Source organism: Alexandromys fortis, unplaced genomic scaffold (assembly GCF_014885135.2).
Source record: "Alexandromys fortis isolate MF-2015 unplaced genomic scaffold, M_Fortis_MF-2015_v1.1 scaffold_70, whole genome shotgun sequence".
NCBI lineage: Eukaryota > Metazoa > Chordata > Mammalia > Rodentia > Cricetidae > Alexandromys > Alexandromys fortis.
Window position 1 is genome coordinate 4,547,562 of NW_026067955.1, and position 23,595 is coordinate 4,571,156.

The window sequence follows — 23,595 nt, forward strand, 5'->3', positions numbered from 1 at the left end:
CCTTGCATGTGTATGTGCACAGGTGCACACCTATCCACACATCCATCCACTCATCCATCCACACATCCATCCACACATCCATCCACACATCCATCCACACATCCATCCACACACCCATCCACACATCCATCCACTCACTCATCCACACATCCATCCACACATCCATCCACACATCCATCCACACACCCATCCACACATCCATCCACACACCCATCCACACATCCATCCACACATCCATCCACACATCCATCCACACAGCCATCCACACATCCATCCACACATCCATCCACACATCCATCCACACACCCATCCACACACCCATCCACACATCCATCCACACACCCATCCACACATCCATCCACTCACTCATCCCTACTTTCCCAAACAAAGAACATGTCTCTGGACCCTTTCCCCCCAGAGATTCTCCTAAGCTCCCAACCTCCTCTTGGTCCCACCTTCCCTGGCTTTCTTTCAAGGCCCTCTGCTGATGGCCCTGTGGGCATCTCAGCTTCCCTTCCTATGGCCTACATTGCTCTTTCTCTAACCTGGGCACGTGTGATTGGCACACCGTAGGAAGACAATTAAAAGCCCATTTAGGAACTGGGTCCACCCTCCACTTAGGTTTGTCTTATTAAGATTCAGGATGTCTCCACATGATCCTCCTAAGTCTTGGTTTCCTCATCTGTCAAGATCATCGCTGGGGGATGAAGTAACGCCTCCTGGGCACCTGTCCACACCTGGCCCTTTGTAGGCTTTAATTAGGCGGTGGTTGTTAGGGCTATTCTTAGGGCTGATTCTAATGGGGTTTTACAACTTGTAATTTGGCTATTGGCTTCTTCTCCATGTTTAAAAAAAAGTCTTTGTATTCTTCATTTTCTGAGGTTTCAAAATCAAGACTAGGGGCTGCATGTAGTGACACACGCCTTTAATCCTAGCACTTGGGAGGCAGAAGCAGGCAGAGCTTTGTGAGCTAGAGGCCAGCTGGTCTACATGAAGAGTTCCAGGACAGCCAGGGCTACATAGAGAGATCCCATCTCAAACAAGACAAAAGAAATAAACAAGCAATCGAGACCATGTTTAAATGCAGTGAGTTATTATGAACAAATAATATTTCAGAAATTTGGGGCTGGTGAGATGGTTTGTTTGGCAAAGGCACTTGCCACCAAGACTGACAGCCTGAGTGTGATTTCCAGGAGGACCACTGGTTGAAAGGACAAAACCAGCTCCCCTAGGAGTTGCCCTCTGGCCTTCACGCTTGCCTTGTGGCGCCTGTGTCTTCCACATGCATACACAAAGTAAAGAAACAAAAAAGGTTAACTTGACACGGGCATGCCGTATTCTGCCTGACACTATGTTTTAAATGAGCCCTGTGTTCCTGAAGGTTGGCTTTGGTGAACATGGCAGTTTGCAACCTTGGTAGATGGCAGAAGCTGTGTGTTACACTCTACCTTGAATTTTTCATGTCTATACCCACTGCTTAATTTGTTAATCAAACGAGAGCTTAACCATTAAGTTGTGAGTGTGTGTGTACATGTACATGGGTACAAACATGTATGTGCAGACATTAGACATCTTCAATAATTTTCCACTTTATTTGTGTTATCATATTATTATTATTATTATCATTATTATTCTGAGACAAGGTTCAGCTATGGGTTGAGACTGGCCGGCCTGTGGGCCCCTGGGATCCTCCTCTCCCCTTCCCAGCAATGACACTGTATACTATGCCTAGCTTTTCTATGTGGGTGCCAGGGTCTGAACTCAGATCCTCAGGCTTGTGGGACAAGTACTTTAAACTGAGCCATTTTCCCAGCTCCTCTGCTGCTTTTTTTTGTTTGTTTGTTTGTTTGTTTTAAGTACACAGAAACTCTTCTGATGAGGGACTTCTCCCTCCTGCAGTCATCTGGTAACCTTGGTCCAGCACTCAAGTCCGCTTTGGTCTCTTGTCTTCCTCCGTATTCTTTCTTGAATTTTTAGTGTTGAGCTGTTTCTCAGAGGACTGAGATACATTCTGAAATTTTCTTTACCAGGAGTGTGGCTTGGGTGATGCGCTTTCTGTGATCAAATCCCGGGGACTAGCTTCATGCTCACCTCTCAGTTTGTCTCAGATGGAGATACATTGGTTGGCTAGGGAATTCCTGTCTGTCATCTTTTCCTCCTCAAGAGTCTCTTAAAAACAGAACGGGTCTACCCCACTCTGCCAGGTACACCGCCTGTTTTGGGATTGCGTTTCTAAAAGAAGAAATGGGATTAGCTGGGAAGCCTGGACTCCAGGCTGCATGGACTCACACGTTCAGTCACACGTAGCTCCCGGGATGAGCCATCCACTTTCTGCTTTTTTCCTGAATCAATTGACTGTTTTTTCCAGAGATTTCTTTTTTATACATATGGGTGTTCTGCCTGCATGTGTGTCTGTGCACCACACACTGCCTGGTTCTCACAGAGGCCAGAAGAATTTTTGGATCTCCTGGGACTAGAGCTACAGAGGCTTGTGAGCCCCCACGTGGGTGCTAGGAACCGCATCTGGACCCCCTGATAGAACACCTGAGCCACCTCTCCAGCTCCTAAGCTAGTTGTTTTGATGGAGGTGAAGTGGCAGCAGCCTACCTTGACCCTGCAGCCAAGACTAACTCCCCGCTTCTGCTGGTGTCCCGAATGACCTTTATTAGTTTGGATTTAAGGTGAGAGGGGCCCTGTGGGTCTCGCTGGCCTGGGACCAAGCTCCTCTGCAGTTCCTCTGCGCCGTGTTCATATTCTCGTTTCTGCTGGTGCGTGCTGCAGAGCCAGAGAACCAGTCCCGTTCCTTTCACTTCAGACAAAGCAAACAGCAGGCGAATACTCTCACCTCAGACACAAAAAACAAGCAAAACACTCATCTTACTCTGGGACTTGCACCCAGTGTAACAGCATCCAACTTCGAGAATTTTTTTCTTGACAGCTGGTTGTATTAAAAGAACAATCTGGACACATCATCCTACTTTTCTGCATGTGTTCATTCCGTTCTCTAGCCAGACATGTGTGTGTGTGTGTGTGTGTGTGTGTGTGTGTGTGTGTGTGTGTCTGTGATGTGCACGGGTGCGTTTGCATGCCCACGTACCATTACTTGCATATGAAGATCAGAGACAACGTTCTGAGTTGGTTCTCTCCTTCCACCATGGGTTCCAAAGGCTGAACTCGGTTGTCAGGTTTTTGCGACAAACACTTTTATCTCTGAACCATTTCACCAGGCCTATTATTTTCATAATCACCCAAATCATATACGTTCTTTGCTCAAGATTATTTCCAGTTCAGAGGAGAGGAGAGAAGCTAGTGGCACACCCCCACTGCCACACTGGCACCCAGAAGCAGCTAGTAGAACTATATTGAGCACATTTGTTTTCCCTTTTACCTAATAATATTGTCTTTTTCCTGCATGATACTGCACGATAAATAATTTGACTATTTTTATTTTGCTTAACATTGTATCATAGTGTTTTTCTATAGTATTTTAAATAATCGAATAACCAAATCATACATTTTTGTTTTGTGTTTTGGTGAGACAGACCCTTCATGTAGTCCAGACTTTCCTTGAACTCTCTTCCTCCTGCCTCAGCCTCTGCAGTACTGGGGTCACAGGTGTGTGCCACCATCCCTGGCTCTCAAAGCATACGTGTGATGCCCCCTCACCTCCCATCACAGGGCCGCACTGTATTTTGCTGTGCTGTAATTTAGGGTTGGGCCTTTGCCTGGATCCCTTTGTCTTCTCTACTCTTATAGGCAACAGTGTGGTGGTATACTTTGCCAATTTTTAGATACTTTCTTTTGGGATGTTTCTAAAAAAGGAAATTTTATCTTCAACAAATATAAACATTCTTTTAAAAATCAAAACTTATTATTATTGTGTCTGAGTGCAGGTGCCAATGCCACAGTGCACATGTAGAGATCATAGGACACATTTCAGGGGTCGGTTCCTTCCTTTCGCCACAAGAACCTCAGGGGTTGAACCAAGGTCATCAAGCTTGGTCGCCAGCATCTTTGCTCACTGAACCATCTTGCTGATACTTACATAGTTAACTTGCTGCTGTATAACTTTGGAACAAGGCTGGCTCTACCCAACCGTGGTTATGAGCAGCCCTCTCCCAGGTGGCTATGGGAGGCTCTTAAGTCACTGACAAATTAGTCTTGCTCTTGAAGTGCGGCCTTGGCAGTGTGCTGGCTTGTTTTGCATTCTCTAATTGCTGCATGACATCATAGGGTATGAGACCACATCATCTTTTATTTGACTCTGGTGAGCAGTAGTTTCTAGTTTTGCTCTGCTGTTAGGAGCATTGCACTGAATGCCCTTGTGTGTGAACACTTTGGGTTTCTGGTACCTGCCTCGGCTCTGGCCCATAAATAGTACCCTGCTCCTCATCTTCTGAGTCCCTCACCCGGGTACAGCTTTCTTCCTAGTCACTGTCTTAGCCGCTCTCACAATGTTTCATAGCTGGGGAAGCCTTTAAATGGCAGAGACTGTTTCTCATAGTCCAAGATCAAGGCACTTCCTAGATGATACCCTTTCGTAGTGTCCTCAGGTGGTGAGAAGGACAAAGTTGCCCTCCGGGGCCTCCTTGACAAGGACCCTGGTTCCATTAATGAGGACTCTACCTACTGATGCCTTCACTTGGGAGACAAGACCTCAACATGCAAATCTGGGAAGTGCAGACACACAGGCCACAGCAGCTGCTGCTGGCACACTTGCTCAGGGTCTGGCCTGTCGCCGCTGTCACAACAGGGCTCTGCAAAGCCACAACGTTCTGACTGCTTTTATAAAAGTGACAAGTGTTCATTAAATAAAACATGGAAATAAAAAATAGGAGGTAGTACATCACAACGGTTCCTATTTTTGTTCTTGCACTGTTATTTGATATTTTGAAATCAAGATCATGCTTTGTGTGTGTGTTTGTGAAATTCTGCAACAGTTTTGTTCAAGTAACAGATCATCATACATCATATTACAATTTTGGCTGAAATGTTTGTGTGTGTATGTGTAAGGTGGGGTACTGTCCAACAAGTGTGTGCAGCCTGCAGCCTGCAGCCCACATGCAGCCCAGGATAGCTATGATGTCACCAAACACAAAATCATAAGCTTACTTAAAACATCACAGTGAGAGGGCAGTGTGGCGCACACCTTTAATCCCAGGACTCAGGAGGCAGAGGCAGGCTGATCTCTGTGAGTTTGAGGCCAGCTTGGTCTACATACATAATAAGTTCCAGCCAGGACAAGCAGAGCTACATAGAGAGACCCTGTCTCTAAAAAACATCATGAGGGGCTGGAGAGAGAGAGATCAGTAGTTAAGAGCACCGCTGGCTGCTCTTGCAGAGGACCTGAGTTTAGGTTCCAGCACTTGAATTGAGTGGCTCACAATCTCCTGTACCAGGAGGTCTGATATCTTTGCTTCCATGGGTACCTACACTCGTGAGAATATGCCATTTCATCCACTTCACATACACACAATTAAAAATAAAATGGAGCTTTAAAAAAGATTGAGATTTTTTGATGACATTTTTGTAGTTCTTCTGTATGGGTCTCAAGTACAAACTTTGCAGAGGACAACACCCTGTGTCTCTGTCAATGAATTCAACACATAAACCATTGCTATGAGACCACTGTCCCTATATGAAGCCTGCCGCAAGGCCCTGCTGGCCTCCCAGCCATTATACCCATTATCACACCGCAGTTCTGCTGAGCAGCCCCCTGTCACCCCATCTTTCCTGGGACCCCACAACTCTGCCCTATACCACTTCTCCCTCAGGAAGCAGTGACTCATGGTGTCAGCTTTGGTGTTGGAAGGTGACAGTTTCAGGTAACATAATTGCAGAGCCCTGTGACTTATCACTCATTTCCAGATCCATGGTGCTTGTGAGAAAGTTACTGTTCAGATCTTGGCATTGAAAGGCTTTAGGGGCCAGAAGGAGGAGTGTTTTGGACATTTCCCGAAAGGCACCACTGTCCTTTCTCTATCACCCATCACAGGCTCCCCCCCTTTTTTTTTTTACCCTTTTATTTACTTTTTGACTGATTTTTAATACAGCTACAGAATGCACATAAGCTTACCATTTTAAGTGTGCAGTTCGGTGGCATTAACAATTTCCCCACTGTGCATCCATTGTCCTCATCCAGCTTCAGAGCTTCTGCCCCGCTCACACAGAACTCTGGATCCACTGGACTCTAGTATCACCCCCCCCCCCCCATGGAGCCTCTGGCCAGCACGCTGTGCTGTCTGTTTCCTATGCCTTTGACTGACTCATGTATCTCAAGTTCGTGGAAAAGCTAATAGCTGTCCACGGTGTTTGACTTGTCACCAAGCACAGTGAGCTGTGTTTACGTCCCCCCTCCCCTTAGTACTTACCATACTCTACCCATGCCATGTCTATACCGAAGCTTTGGGACGTGGTGGAGATATGACACAGAGCGGATAAGTAGCCTCAGCACATAGCAGGTGCTCCCTGAAGTGGAGGTTACGGGGGAAGGAACACTGGGAAGAGACGGCATCCCCCAGGAGGCAGTTCTCCCTCACCAGATGCACAGATCTGGCACCGGGTGAATCGAGAATTCAGCAGTTGTTTCTTTCTTGAGGCAATCTCCTTGGATGCCTCAGTCCTTCTTCCCAGGCTGCCATTTGTCCAGAGTAATGATTTCCAAACTATCTTTAATGGCACCAACTTTCCAGTATCTCTAAATGGTTTCTAGAAGTGTGGTACATTAACTCCAGCAATTGCTAAGCTCTTTTGGGCTCCTATCGCTACCTTAACAAAATGGTTACAAATGTGGTGATTTAAAATAATGCAGATGTAGCTGAGCATGGTGGCACCCATTTGTAGTGCCAGCACTCGGGAGGTGGAGGCAAGAAGTTCACTAGAAATTCAAAGCCAGCTTGGGCAATACAAGTTAGTCAGGGCTGTATCCCAAGAACCTGTTTCAGAAACCAAACCAAAAAAAAAAAAAAAAAAAAAAACCAAGCAATACAAATATGACTCAGTCATGAGCTGGAGACCCAACGTTGCCATCCTCTAACTCCTGGTACCCATTGTGGGACAGCCTGGTGCTCCTACCAGTTGAATGATTGATGTCCCACTGTCTTGAGGTCTTGTTTTTTACCTGTCTCTTCATTGATAACTTCTCTGCTGGTCTGACATTGGGCTTTGGCGGTTACAGCAAGCATGAGGGACAGTGTGCTCCAAAGACACGTGTGATGAGTGGTAAACAGAATGCCATGTTGACAGTGACTGACAAGTGCCATAGGGACAGTGACAGAACTCACAGCCATGCCAGGGTCACAGGACTGCAGACAGCGAGCTGCCATGTGCACTCATGGAGCAGCTTCCTCACAGCCAGGTCCAAAGTCACCCTTGGGTCCCCAGAGCAGTTTGCCCAGCCCCCAAACACAGTTGGCTATCAGAGGGGTCAAGGAGGCAAAGGGGCATAGCAGGGTAGGATCAGCAGATGCCTAGGCATGGGTTTTGATGACTTCTGAGAGCAAAGTTTCCATACCCGAGGAGCCTGGGCTATGGCCGTCATCCACAGATGTATTGAATCCTATGATCAGGAGCAACAACAGTCATTTAATGAACCTAGAAGGCAGTCCCCGGGCCCTAAAGATTGATTCGATCAATGGGCAGTAATTGCTCTGCTCAGCCTAGCAGTCAGGTAATTTAAAATGAGATACAGAGAGGGAAATGGAAAGGCAGGGTAAAAAGGAGAGGAGCTAGGGAGGGAGGGAGAGAGGAAGGGAGGGAAGGAGAGAGGGAGGGAGGGAGGGAGGGAGGGAGGGAGGGAGGGAGGGAGAGACCGAGAGAGAGAGAGAGAGACAGACAGACAGAGACAAAAAGAGGGGGAAGGATCAAGGGAAGAGAGGTAGCTAGCTAGCTAGCTAGCTAGATAAATGATAGATAGAGATAGAGAGAAAGACTCCTAAGGAACTGTTCCCACAGAGGCCCAGACCCACCCTGGACATCTCCTGCTATTGTGAAGACATTTGAAACACACTGCTGTGCAAAGCACAGAGGAGAGGATTGTGACATCCTGTTTGTCCCCACCTCCACTATGGAAGGTTCAGGCTCCACTTGCATGGACATTTATTACCATCAGGCTGGGGTTTGCAGTCTTCCAGGGAGGAGCTAAGACCACCTGCAATCTCCTTGCTATTCTGGACCTGGCACTGACTTTTGATGCCTGGAATCCCTTCCCATTCCGTGCCTCAGTTTCTCCACCTGTATCAGATCAGGCCATGGATGAAAAAGCCATGAACTCTGAAGTTCTGCAGTCCAGATGCGGCTGGATTCTGGGGGTCATCAGAGTCAGATGAACCAGAGAATGCTGAGGATGATGGGTCAGGGATCCATCTCCAGGAACCTTGCCTCTCATTCCCCAGCACTTCTGCTCCCTCTTGCTCTCTTGCTGAAAGAGGCTCCTAAATCAGACACTTAAACTCCAACCCCAACTCTGCCCTTCCTATCTGAAGACCTCAGGAGATGTGTGTGTGTGTGTATACATGTGAGTGGTTCATGTGTATGCATGTGTGTGTGTGTGTACAAATGTGTACACACAGAACTATGTATATATGTGATCATGAGGTCAACCCCAGGTATCCATTCCTTGGAAGATGTTCACCTTGTATTTTTTTTTTTTTTTTTTTGGATTTTCGAGACAGGGTTTCTCAGTAGCTTTTGGTTCCTGTCCTGGAACTAGCTCTTGTAGACCAGGCTGGCCTTGAACTCACAGAGATCCACCTGCCTCTGCCTCCCAAGTGCTGGGATTAAAGGAGTGTGTCACCACCGCCCAGCTCTCACCTTGTATTTTTAATTCTCTCTCTCTCTCTCTCTCTCTCTCTCTCTCTCTCTGTGTGTGTGTGTGTGTACATATATGTGTGTGTTCATGTGTGTGTGTATAAATGTGTACACACAGAGGTATGCATACATGTGATTATGAGGTCAACCCTAGGTATCATTCCTTGGGAGATGTTCACCTTGTGTTTCTCTCTCTCTGTCTCTCTCTGTCTCTGTCTCGCTCCCTCTCTCTGTGTGATTGTAGCATTGTGGAAGGATGGACATAACAGCATGCTTTCAGAGTCAGAGGACAACTTACAGAAGTCAGTTCTCTCTTTCCACCATTTGGGTCCAGGGAACTGAACTCAGGTTCCTTTACCTCTTGCTGGGAACTGGAACTTGCTGATTTGGCATGGGCTAGCTGTCCACCAAGTCCCAGGGAGCTGCCTGTTGCCAATCCACCACTGGGATTACAGGTGAGACACACCATGTTTGGATCTGTAGATGAATTCTGGGGATTGTCCTCAAGCCCTTTGGGTTTGGAGCAAATATGCTACCCATTGAGACATCGCCTGTCCCAGGAGACTGTTCCAACCTCTCACAGCATCCCCTTTCTCAGCTGCCAATGAGGATGACGGCGTCTGGTTCCTGATGTTGTATGGGGATCTGATGAGGAAGGGCATGAGCTGAGTGCAGTGTCCAGGATGAGGAAATTCCCCTCGGACACTCTCAATGTTAATAGGTGAGTGTGTGAGCTGTGTGGGGTTTGCATGAAGGCCCATTTGCTCTGACATTTGCTGGTGACTAGAGTTCAATCCCTAGAATCTATGTGGTTAGAAAGGAAGGACTGACTCCCAGACGTTGTCTTCTGACCTCCACACTCGTGCTGCATCATAAGAACAGGGTGGGAGTGGCATTTTACTGATAATTCCAACATGTGACTTGTGGATATGGGACACTGGGGAAAGCTGGCTAACTTAAATCCATGCGCTGCAGATTCAGCTGAGAGACCCTGCTTCAGTGTGTAAGGTGGAACAACCAAGATGTGATTGACAGCCTCAGGCCTCTCATGCACATGCACCCCCACATGCATCTTCATACATGCAAACACACATACACATGCACACCACACACATACTAAGAAAACAAACCCACTATCATCAAGTGTGTGACAATATGGTTAGATGGATGGGCCTATCCCATGCTCTATAAGTTTGCCTGATAAACTTATTGGTTTGCTATTGAGATTTTATAAGGAACAGGCAGACATTGCTTATGGTGTCCCAGGAGAGGAACTATCACAACAGTAGGATATGTTTCCTGTGTCTTTCACCGTAGGGCAAATATTTCCTCTTAGTCTGTTGTCTTTTGACTCTATCCCGTTTTTGTCATCGTCACATACTCACACTTAATACTTCCCACGGAGTCCCAAGTCTTCAAAAGACATTTTCTCTTAGGCTATGTTTTCTTCTAAGACATCTATTGTTTCTTTTCTTATGTTTAATTCCTTGGTGCATCTTAAGTATTTTCATGAGGCACAGGGTGAGATAAAGCTATAGCTTTTATGTCTTTCTCCAGTGGTTACTCATTTTATCTAATGTTACTTCTTCTTCAGAAAAAAATCTATTGTTTTTCTCAGTGACAAGAATTGTCACTTTTATATAATCAAATACTATGTATCTGAGAATTGTTCATTGGAAGCTCTCAGGACAAACCTCAGTTTTTTAAAACTATTATTTGTGTTCTTTATATATATGTATGTATATATCTATGTCTTTATATGCATATAACATGTATTTAAAAGTTAAAAAGTACAGAAGGAAGTTAAGTGTCATCGTGTACTCAGGAAGTTGAGGCCAGAGGATCATGGGTCTTGAGTTCTAGGTCAGTCTGGGATACATAGTGAAAGATTCTTCTCAAAATCACACAAAACAAAAGCAAACACATACAGGAGGTTGGTTCAGTAGAGACTGATGTTTGCCACCAAAATCCACCCTCCTTTCTCATAGTGTGTGCACTTTCCAGCCTCCCTTGCAGCTATGTACTGCCATTGATGCCAAACCCATAGAACACGAGACTGTTTTTCCAGGCCTGGCCCAGGAGATCTCCTCTATGTACTATTCCAGTTCTGCCCACTCTGGATGGTGATTATATACTCTGAAGTCTTCTGTTAAAAGATGGCGTGGCACCATTAGCTGGGATCCCAAAAATTTTGTTTAGCAAGATGCCCACCCTGGACTATTAAGTGGGCAAGAGAATAACTGGTGTTGTGGTTTGAAGGAGAACAGAGGTCATAGGCTCATGGATTTGAATGTTTGGTCACCAAAGAGTGGCACTATTAGGATTGTTGGAGCAGGTGTGGCCTTGTTGGAGGAAGTGTATTACTGGGAGTGGGCTTTGAGATTTCAAAAACCTAAGTCAGTCCCAATGTCTCTCTCTCTCTCTGCCAATCCAGATAAAGAACTCTTAACTCCTTCCATACCATATCTGCCTGTGTGCTGCCATGCTGATAATGGACTAACCCCTGAAACTGTAAGACCCAATTAAATGTTTTCCATTTTAAGAGTAGCCATGTCATCGTGTCTCTTCACAGCAATAGAACAATGGCAAAAACAGTGAGCTAGAAGACAGGGGCGGGGGTCTAAATTTTATAATTCATCTCATCACATTTCCTCCATAGGGCAAGTGATACTGTTACAGTCCTGTGCACACATCCAGAGATAGTCTAGATATTGACATGTATGACTCGGTGTGCATGTGTGTGTGTGTGTGTGTGTGTGTGTGTGTGTGCGCGCGCGCACATGCAGGTATGTGTACATATGGTCATGCCAAAGGTAGTGAGTCCACTGTGATACCAGTCTGTGCTAGATTTTCAGCTAACAGAGTTCTGGAGATTTTTCTGAGTTAGCATGTCAAGGCTTCATGGCATTGCAGAGCCCACTGTTCTGCTGTATGGAGGGTTGCTGTGATTTGATTGTCCTTCTACAAAGGGACTGGGGTTGTTGCCAGTCTCTCTTTCTATGCTAAATAATACTGCACTGTCTATCCAGCCTGACACAGCTTGCTTGGAATCCAGATGAGCACATCTGTAGAGCATTTAGTTTATCACCTAGGGGTGATATTTCTGAGTCAAAGGCTGTAAGTATTTACCATTTTGATGGCATCCTTGAACTGACTGTTACAGGAAGTCAGGTTATGGTCCTGTGTGATTTGGGGGGCGGGGTTCTGTTTCTGTGCATCCTCACCGCTTCTGTGTGCCGTGGAGACGTGAGATCTTGCCAATTTAGTAGATGAAAACTGGTGTCTCGTTGGAATTTGAATTTGCAATTTTCATATCATGAATAAGAATGAACAACTTTTAGTGAATTTATATTTGCACTCTTTGCCAATTTTTCTCTCTTGTTATTTTTTTCTAAAAGGTCTCTTTTTTACAGTAGGTTACTAGCACTCTGACTATTATAAAAAATATAAGTTTTTTAAAAACCAGGTTGTCTCTTAGTTTTGTCTTTAATTATGATGAGTTTTGCCTTGAAGAATTGTTTTCTATAATCAAAACTGATAAAATTCTTCTGAGGCTTTTGAGTTTTATAATATTTAGGATATAGCATGTTCTGTCAGAATGTATACATATTCCCCCGGTGCCCTTTCCCATTACTTGGAAGGTGATTTTAACATTTAGACTTTGGATCCTCTTATTCAGTTAAAGTCATCAAATATTTGTCAACAACCACGAGTCAGATGTGGTCCTAGGCACTGAGATACAGCAGCAAGGGAAGAGTCCATGAGTGCCCCAGACCTTCCTTCCAGACGCAGAAAGTGGATCCTGAACAACTAACTCACAGGGATGGCTCCAGTGGACGATGGTCTTTAACTGAAGACCAGGGACACATGAAGGCTGGGGAACCTGTGTAATCTTCCTAGGTATCTGCCTGGCTATCCCGCCATTCAAACAACCTCTGCCCCATGTCGACAGGTCATCTTTCATCTTGGTGTCTTGACTTTGCCATCTTTTAAATTCCTGTATTTATTTTCGTTTGTTTCTAGACTTCTCTTAGTTCCACCCTGTTTATTTGAACTAGTCAAGCTTTTAGACGACCCTCGCTGTCTAATAACAGTGGCCTCCTATAATACCATTTATGCTTTCTCTTTTGCAATTTTCTTTTTATTATTTGTTATTTCTTTCCTTATGCACTTTAGACTCACGTTATCGCCCCCCCCCCCAATTGCTAAGAAGCATCACTGTGAACGTGGCACCAACGCAAAGAACTGGCCTTTATGATACGGTTACGCTTCATACTGTCACCTTGGCAGGAGACAGACAGCACCCACCTCTCTGCTTCCCGATGGCAGAGGCACTGGGATGGCTGGCCCCAGCGCCCATCGCCATGGCTTCCCGTGCTCCCGTTGCCATGGCTTCTCACTCTCCCGTTGCCATGACTTCCCACTGTAGTGGACTGTGCCCTCTAACCGTGAGCCGAAATGAACCTTTCCTCCCAACGGTTGCTTTTGTCAGGAGTTTTCTCACAACAACGACAGAAGTGACTAATTGCAGGTGTGACATCTTCCTATCCAAGTACATGGTATACCTTTATTTTTGCATAAGTCTTCCGTGTGTCTTTTGGGAACATTTTAAGTTTTTCAACTTAATTCTCACACGCTCACAGCATTTAGACACTTTTTTTCCCTATTAACTAACAACATTGAAAAACTGAGAGAAATCTTTTGAAAATTTGGATTTTCTTTTTCTTCCTGTGAAACATTGAAAGTTCTGGCAGCACTGAGTCTATTTTGTGCCAAGCAGCAAGTGATCGCCTGCTTGGCAGAGGCTTGCCATCGTGGAAAACATGGCCCCATATCCCTGCGGCATCTGGGCGTGCACCTGAGCCGCCCCTCTTACTGCCTGGCCTGTATATGACTTGGGGTTGGGGATTCCAGCAGCTTGGCTGTAGGCGCAGTGTTGAGCCTACCGCGTCCACTTCCTCACCGCCTGCTCCACCTGCCTCCGGGCCCTCGCTGACTACTCTGGGGGTTTCCCCTCCATCTCTACACTAATCTTAGTTTTTGTTTGAAGGCCTGGGTTTATGTGCCCCTTGGTATTGGCCATGAAACCTGACTAGGGCACTCCACAGAGGCTTAGCCACACTTACAGGCTCAGTGGAAAGGCCTGCTGTTTGGGGGATCGCGGCTGGCCCTCCCTGGGAAGCAGGGTCTGCAGCAGGGTTGCTTTGGAGACAGTTATGGCAGGCTTGAGGTCAGCTTTCCACAACCCTTCCACCTGGAGAGCTGGGTTTACAAGGAAGAATTAATTGACGAATTAATTATTCCCACAGATACTAGTTTAGCTGCAGCAGGGGCCATTCAAGGGCCAAGTATTAGGGCCATGCAGTGACTAAGACAACCTGGCCAGGTCCCCAGGGAGCTGTGGTCTAGCAGGGACAGCAGCTGCGGAACAAGATAGTAATGACTTACAAAGAGGTATTGGGACCTCTGGCCGTAGAGCAGGGAGCTAGGCAGGGACTCAATCATTATAAATGGTGTCATCTATACCCATCACAGATGGCTGGAGGCCTGTACGTGGCACCTTGAGTCATACTGTTCTTTGGGAAAAATGGCCCGGAATGCAAACGTCCTTCTACACCAGGACTTGGGAAGCAGCTGCCAAAGGCTTGCAGCACTTGCAGTTGTGAGCAGTGGAAGGTGGCAGAAGCCAGCTGGTCAAGGCCTTGGGCTAGCTACGTCACCTATCTTTGTAATCTCGGGTGGGTGAGTCCTTTTCCTTCTCTGCTCCTCGGCTTCCTTTTATGTCTACAGAGGTTCTTTGGGCCTCATGATCCTGTAGATTTCTGCTCCATGATTTCGGTTTACTGCACTGAACACCTCACCCATGGGAGCCCATTCACACACGCATGCCTAACCTAGGCTTCTATCCTGTGACCCCCTCCACATTCCTCACTTTCAGTGGCTTCATCAGCCACTTACTAGGCGTGTGGCACAAAGCGGCATGACTGTGTATCCCACCTCTGGAGACTCTTTGAAGAATGCTTAGGAAACCATGGAGACAGGGGTCCAGCCGGGGAAGGCGGTGGCCAGTCTCTCGTTACTATAACACACTGCACCGGACAAGTGAATTAAAGAACCACAGTACCTCCTGCTGCCATCAGTCTGGGAACATGGACCTTTGGGAGACACTATCCATATCAAAAATAGGTTGCTATGTAATTCCCTGGGTCTGGACATGGAATGAGCGCCACCCCCCCCACCGCCACCACAGCTAAACTCAGGCCCGAGTGGGGGTTGCTGCTCACAGCCTGCTCATTCATAAGGGCTCCCTGAGGTACGTCAGTTGCTCACACTCATGGAAGTTCTTGGGCTGGTGCCCTTTGAAACCAACCATGACACACACACTACTGACTCCAGCAGCTGGTGTATCAGTCAGCTTGGAAGCTTGGAGATTGTGCCCCAAATTTCCCAGCAGAGCCGGGGACAGCAGAAGCCGGTTGGCCTATGTTCTATGAAAAACTATCGTGAAGAACCAGCTCTCCATGCCGGAGAAGGCCAGAGGGAAATGGCGAGCTTTCTCTTACTACCCCTGGTGGGGACAATGGAGTCCTCCATCCAATCTCTTCCATCCCCAAATAAAACCCCAAAGTCTGTCTTTCCTTGCATCTTTCCAAGCACTGTTGTAATTATTTCTTCCTTTTAGAGTCAGACTCTGGTACAGTGCTGCACACCAAAGTTCTGTTTCCCTGAGGTCAAGAGTGCTCAGCAGAGGTACTTGTCACCAGGCCTGACAACCTGGGTTCTATGCCCAGGATCTAGGATCTACGCGACAGCAGGTTGTCATCTGACTTCCACATGTCTGCTAAAAAAAGGAGAAACAAAACAAACAAAAAAACTTAAAAATATTCTCCATGTCGATAGCCTCTGATCCCTCTTGGCCCTTTCTTCTTGCTCCCAGGTCCACAGGCAGAGGTCGCCTCACCAAGCCAGCAGCAGCTTCTGGAGGTCAGGCCTGTGGGCGGCACTTCCATTTTTGTTCTCTGGGAGAGCTCAGCTCCCAAAGACTCTGCTAGCACGGCTCCTGCGCAGAAAGCTTGCTTCCTCCGACACAGTTCTCTATCGAGCCTTCTCTGATGGTCGCTCAAGGTCTCCTCCCAGGCTGACCCCCCCATACACACACCCTCACGCCACAGCAGGTGCTTTCAACTCTGATTCACACTCCTTCATGCTGTCCTTGGACATTAGGTGCCTGGTGTGAGGAAAGGGGCTGCCTTCTTCTCAGCCTCCCAGTGTTAGCCCAGTGGCGCAGGATGTCCCGGGGATGGGGCAATGGATGATGGGCAGGAGAGCGGATGTACGGATGCACACTTTGCACTGTGCACGGAGTTCTGCCCAAGGAAAGCGGATGGAATGGAAAGCCAGTATCGAAGGTGACAACTCACTCACACGTGAAGCATGTGGGAGAGGAGGTGTTGTGACCCGGGCGAGAAGGACACAAGCGCAGCAGAGCCCAGCCTGTGCTGTGACTGAGTCCTGACAGAGTCCTTTTGCTTTGGCGAATCCGAAGTGGGGTTTGTTCGTTAACTTATTAATTTTTTTTGAGAAATAGATGGTTATTTATTTAGGTGTAGACTCACAAATCAGAATCCTCTGCTTGAACGGAGATCAGAAAACGAATCCCATAACTGAAACAGAGAGGCCAGACACAAGCACATCAGCATATATAGTAGAAGAGGCCACGCCCCAGTGGCAGGATACAAGATCAACTCCAAAAAATCAGTTGCCTTCCTATACACTAAAGATAAGGAAACAGAGAGGGAAATCAGAGAAGCATCACCTTTCACGATAGCCACAAAAAGCATAAAATATCTTGGAGTAACACTGACCAAGGAAGTGAAAGATCTATTTGACAAGAACTTTAAGTCTTTGAAGAAAGAAATAGAAGAGGACAACAGAAAATGGAAGGATCTTTCTGGCTCTTGGATTGGGAGGATCAACATAGTAAAAATGGCAATTCTACCAAAAGCAATCTATAGATTCAATGCAATCCCCATCAAAATCCCATCAAAATTCTTCGCAGATCTGGAGAAGACAATAATCAACTTTATATGGAAAAAAAAAAACCCAGGATAGCCAAAACAATCTTATACAATAAAGGAACGTCTGGAGGCATTACCATCCCTGACTTCAAACTCTATTACAGAGCTACAGTATTGAAAACAGCTTGGTATTGGCATAAAAACAGAGAAGTCAATGTTAACTTATTTTTTATCATCATGTGCAGTTATGGGAAGGGGAAAAAATGACCACAAAGTCGGCCACTAGATGAAAGATGATTAGATGAGGCGGGAACACAGTGGGAGGAGAGAAAAGATGGTCAAGAAGGAGCAAGAACACAGGAGGGAGAGAAGGAGAGGATGGATTAGAGAGAGGGAAAATACCCAGTATTCATGAAGCTCTGATCAAACCCTAACTATGGGGTGAGGTGAACGGCTCGATGGCTAAAATACCTGCTGCAGTAGAGTGAGGAACAGAGTTTGGATCCCTAGATACCATGTAAAAGAGGGGCAGCTGTGCTGGACTATAATCCCAACAGCCAAGGGGCAGACAAAGGGGCTCCCAGAAGCAAGGTGATGAATTCCAGCGGAAGACTGGCTCAGTAAGTAAAGCAGAGAGCCGTCAAAGAAGACACCACTGGCTTTGGGCCTCCACATGCATGTGTGTGCAATGCATCCGCTTATAGGGGTGGGCTCACATGCATTTGAAGGTATGTACTAGTATATACCACACACACACACATACATAAGCAACATGTGCATGCACACACACACACCACAATAAAAAAATAAAAACAAATAAAATACCCCCATAAACTCTAACTGTGAGGATGGTACTGCCAGCAGCCCAAGTTTGGTGGGTGGTGCTGCCACTGGGTGACCGATGACTTCTTCCCTGTTTCTTTTCTGATTATTGTTGGGGTAACAGATACCTGCTGCATAAACTGGTTACTGTCACCTCTCGGGCCCTCCGTTGCTCCTTGGGCTCCTATTGGCACATTTCCATATCTCTGGAACAACCCAGCCCTCGCCATGTGTTATCACTATCTCGTTGCCCGTGTGTCCCCTTTTTAGGGTTGGGGGCCCTCTCTATTTCTGCTGGCCACTAGTGGAGAGTCACAAGCTTGCCCTCGTGGGACTTGAAGTTTTAATGCTTGCTCCACAGAGTTAATGCTTGTTCACTGGAGTTAAATGATAAACTGCTTTTTAGTAAACCCAATCCCCCACAGCTGATCAGAGATGAGCTGGAGTTCTAAGGTTCAAGGCCCAGATCCATCAATTCCTGGCTCTGTGACTTCTATTACTTCCTTGGTAAGTGGATAAATTTTGACATAAAAATGTCAGTCTACAAGGCTGTCAGATGCTCAATGTCCAAGTTAGGTTTCTGTTGCTGCAGTAAATACTGTGACCAAACGTAACTTGGAGAGGAAAGGGATGCTTCAGTTTCTAGGTTACAGTCTGTCATCTAGGGTGGTCGAGATAGGAATTCACGAGCAACATTGCTTCCTGGATCCCTCCTCCCAGGCTCACCTTGGTTCAGCTGTTTTTCTTATACAGCCTGGGGATCGTACCACCCACAGTGGGCCAGGCCCACCAACGTTAATTAGCAATCAAGAAAATGCCCCATATACCCAGCCTGATGGAGCTGAGGTTCTCTCTTCCCACGCGTGTCAACATCGCCATCACCCTCAATAAATGACTCAGTAAGAGTCATTGTTCTTATTGTCATCTCTGTCTCCAGTACCTAAGCATCACACTTTTCCCCCAATAGGTCTTTATGGAAACATCAGTCAAAATGTTTCTTGTCTTTGGAGTTGAATCTATTATGCTCATAAACAAAGATTCTATAAACTCCACCGTCGGATACAAGCTGAAGCACAATTGAATGAGTTGGCAAGGAATTGGGAATGCGTGTGATTGTTCCACCGATCACACAAACAAACAAGACTGGTAATTCGGGAACTGAAATGTATCCCAAGAATGGTTACGGCTGCAGATGGCTGACTGGGGATTTTCCAAGTGAGGTGCGTAATTGAGCGGCTGGGTCGTGCACTTGGATTGCTGCTGTGCCCCGTACCCCACACAGTGCGTGCCTCTGGGCAGTCAGGGAGTGAGGAGACTGGTCAGGGCAGGAATGGTTAGCAAGGAGGGCTCAGGGCTTCCTTGGTGGAAGAAAGACCCAGGCAACAATTTCCCGTCAGGATGCAGGTGTGCACCAAAATGGGAGAAAAATTAGCATCTCTGGGGTCAATACCCTGCTATAACCCAATTGACACCAGGAAGCAGCTCACATGGTCTCCTCCTTCAGGAAGGAGGATTGGGACATTTTCCCTCCAGTTCCTCCACAATGGATGCTTCCTTCCCTTGATCTTAAAAAAACTGTGTGTGTGTGTGTGTGTGTGTGTGTGCGTGTGTGTGCGTGCATGTGTGTGTGAACATTAGAATGTATGCACACAGCCAGACACCTTGGCTTGTGCATAAAGGTAGAAGACAGCTTGCAGGAGAGGGTTCTGACCTTTCATGTGGGTCCCTGAGGGTCAAACTCAGGTGCTTCAGCTTGCAAGACCTTTGATCTGCTAAGACATCTCCCTTGCCCATCTCTGGGTCTTCATGCCTTTCTGATTGCGTCTGATAGCAGATTCTCCAAAGTTTCTCTGTATAAATTCCAGAGGGAACTCCGAATCCCTACCTCATCTCAGTCTACACACTGGCTGCACATGGGCAGGAATCCTCCAGATCCTTTCCTAGGCCCCTCAGCATCCACAAGGAGAGATTCCTTGTTCTAGCCACAGCCTGATCTCTGTGTAGCTATCAGAGTCTTAAGGATGTGAGGCTCATTCCCTACACTGGCTGACTGTTGGCTCTGTGAGCCTGTCTCTTGGGCAAGGCTCCTAGAGAGAGACAGGAATACTGTGGGGGAGATCATGTTGTGAACCCCTGGATCCTCTGTCAGACACCTGGAGTCTCCTGACCCTTTCAGTTTGAAATGCTATTCTGGTCTCTGTTGTGCATCTGCTTCTATCTACTTCTGGCTGGTATCTCTGGCAGTGAGACTATAAGGACCCTGGGACCCTGGGGCTTCAACTCTGCCCAACGTTGGTCTTGTTCTATCTGCAGTTGGACAAGTTTTGTGTGGCCTCAACTCTCTCCCGTGACTTGTCCAGACTTCAGTGAGAACCCCTAAGCTTGAGGTCAATAGCGCAGAGCACTTCTTGGACTATGGGTGCTTGCAGAGGCCACAGGGTGAGCAAGAGGGGTCAGCACCACCTTGGGTGGGCTCCAGGAAGCATTTGCTAGTGGTTCAAGCTGTCTCTTTATGTTTTCACTCTACACACACACACACACACACACACACACACACACACAGAGTACCATTCCATCTTCTTTCCTACCTTAATAAAAACAGGAATGTGATAATCTGGAACTATTTCCCGATAATTGTAACAGGGCGTGCATGGCCCACCACTACTCCTGATAATCATTTCTCTGTTCCTCTGTATCAGGTCGGAGGTCTGAGTTGGAAGGGGGGGGGGGGAAGCAATCCTAACTAGTAGATCCCACCCTTTGCAGCCCAAGAGGTATCTGTTTACTCAGAGAACAGTTTTAAGATGGTCACATGATTGAGGTCTGCTTTTGTCTGAACAGTCTCCTGAGCAAAGACCAGTCTTTCGTCTTTGACTTCAGAGTCTCCAGGTAGAAGTGGTTCCTGTAGGATAACAGTAGAGTGTGGCCCCAGTATGCTTCACTCAACACCCTGTACCTCTACCTCTCAGTGGAGCAGGAACCCTGGGGACCAGCTACAGGAAGTGTCAACGCGGTATTGTGCACAAAAGTATACATGTCCCTGAGTGCTTTGGATTCACACTTGCAGACACACTTTCTACCTTGAGGTCCTGTTTGCTTGTCTTATATTTATTTATTTATAATTTATTCATGTGCATTTGTGTTTTGCCTACATGTATGTCTATGTGAGGGTGTCAGATTCCCCTGGAACTGGATCTACAGACAGTTGTGAGCTGCCATTTGGGTGCTAGGAATTGAATCCGTGTCCTCTGGAAGAGTGGTCAGTGCTCTTAACCACAGAGCCATCTCTATAGCTCCCCCATCCCCAGTATTCCTACTTTTAATTACTCTATTGTATATATAACTTATATATATAAAACATATAAACATATATATATGTTTGCATGTCTGTATGAATGTATGTGTGCCATGTAGCTTCATGTGCCCACAAATACAGCCTAGAAGTGGGTGTTGGATTCCCTAGAACTGGAGTTATAGGTAGTTGTGAGACATCTGGTATGGGTATTGAACCCGGGTCCTCTGCAAGAGCAAAATTACATTCTTAACCATTGAGCTACCTCTCCAACCAGTTTGCTAGTCTGGAGCCAGAGAGATGCCTAATACCTGGGGAGCCAAACCCACCAGCTCCGTAGCAAAAGACAACTGCAAATCCAATTGTACCAACGGACCATTAAATGCCTCCAAAACGTGCTAGTCAACTGCATCTCCGGTCGACTCTTGCATGCTTACATGTAAAATATACTTAATGTGGCATATGGGTAAACTGACAGGCTTCATGTGATCAGGCTGAGGTCATCAGGAGAATAGTGCTAGAGGCCTAGGAATATCTCAGCACCAGCCTCGCTGGGGCAGCACAGAGGAGGAGGACCCAGATAGAGGTGCAGCAGGTGCCCAGTCAGATGGGCGGGGCACAGCGCCCCTACCCCAGTCCTGGTTTTGCATAGCCTGGCAGGAAAGGAATGCATGCTTGGGATGATGGTTGGGGGGGGGGGTGGAGGGCCCAAGTGGCAGGAGATCCAGCTGCTTTCGTGGCATGGGATGCTGTGGACAGGCCCAGCAGAGCCCTGTGCTGAGAACTTCTTACAGCTGCAGAACTCACGGGGAGATCTCGGCATCTTCCACATTTCAGTGCCCCCTGGATGCCCCTCCTGGCCACCTCTGGATGCCACTGAAGAAAACTGTGCAACCCACAATTCACTGAGGTTTGTTTTCCCCTCCAACTCCAGATGGCCTATCTGGGGATGGCTGAGGCCCCTGGGTGCGGGCCGTTGCGTTTTTTTGATGAGCTGAGCACATATGGATATCCGAACATCTGGAGCGGCCATGTGCTGCTTGGGGCAGGCCAGCCCTGGTGAGCCAATCTAGGGGCCCCGGGGTGCCGGGAGGCAGCAGGGCCCAGCCAGTGAGCTCCGATAAATTATTCATGAACGAGTTATTTGTGGTGCAAGGGGTCCATCAGCTACTTTGATTAAAAGTCCAACGAGTAATGAATATGCAAACGCCAGCGACTGCTCCGAGCAACAGATTTGTCAAATTGTCGGTACTTCACCGAGATAAAGGAAAACCTCCCGGGGTCCCAAAATTGAAAAACCGCACCGTCAAATCTCAGCATTATCTTAATTATCAGATCTCCTTGGCCGTGCAAATACCCCCGCGTGAAGCTGGAGCAGGGTGCTGACAAAAACTGGGAGAGAGTTATATGTATTTGTCTCTAAAACAGCGGTTGGGGGGGGGTGGCTAAGTGAGAAACAGCTTAGCATGAAGCAGAAGAGATTTTAATTCACATGGTGACTCCGCAGCCATTTAATTATTTTAATTAGGCTTAATTAGTGGTAAATTTACAATGATATGCTTGATACCTGGCATTAAATCTTTCATGCATAAATGTTTTGTTAAAATGAGAAAAAAGGCAAGTGGCATTTCGCCAGCAATTACTGCCGAATGTTCTAATGAAGGATTAGGCTCTGTGGTGATTCATGAAGACAGGCGGGCACCAGACTTGTTTGCGAGGCACCCTCACCCCATAACTCATGCGTGCCTGCTGCACCCCGAGGCAGCCTTGTCGTTTCAGGGAGCACCTGTTTTGAGTGAGGGTTGGGAAGGCGGTGGTGGTGGTGGTGGGGCTTTTGGCTTAGAGCCTTGAGGGTCTCAGTGGAATGGCTGGAGGGGTTCCAAGCTGGTGTGTGTGTGTGTGTGTGTGTGTGTGTGTGTGTGTGTGTGTTTGTGTGTGTGTTCCCCAGGGAGTCAGCTGTCACACAGCAGGGTGGCTGTGAGCTAGGTAATATCAGTACCTGAGACTCTCTCTGTACCTTTCCAGCTGGTCTGGGCCTGCAGAGCAGACACACAGGTAAAGACAGTGGGAAGGGCCGAAAGGTGCCTAATGTCTTGCTCAGCAAAGCTGGGGTGCAACCTAGACCCTCAAGGAATAAAGTCAGGGCCTGCTGCACTCTGAGCAGCATCAAGTCACCCACCTGTGACCCCTTACTCTTCCCTAAGACTCAGTGACGGTCCTGTTTCTGCAAACCAGGGAAGGGGGCCTGTTCCCTGCTCCCAGCTCTCAGCCATTAGCTTCAGTTTCCCCTTACTCTCCTCATAAGAAACACAACTTCTATATGGACCAGAATAGTGGTGCCAGAGCGAGCCAGAGTGAGCCAGGTGGACGGAGGAGAGGGCCCGAGGACATGAGCAGAGAGTGAAGAACTCAGCTAGCCCTGATGCTATACCCCCAATAAAAAGCACACTGCCCGCACACTGATGCGCTCTCGGTCATTAGTCAGAAGCCCCAAGCGTCCTCCCAGGGCCACCTTATGGGTCTCTGTACGTCTCGGAACTCCTCCTGCTGCTGTTCTAATCCCAAGGAATGAGCCAGAAGTCATACTCCACGGGTCAGTGGCTCTGTCTGCCAGCTCTGCCTCCCGCCCCCCCCCCCCCCCCCCCCCCCCCCCCC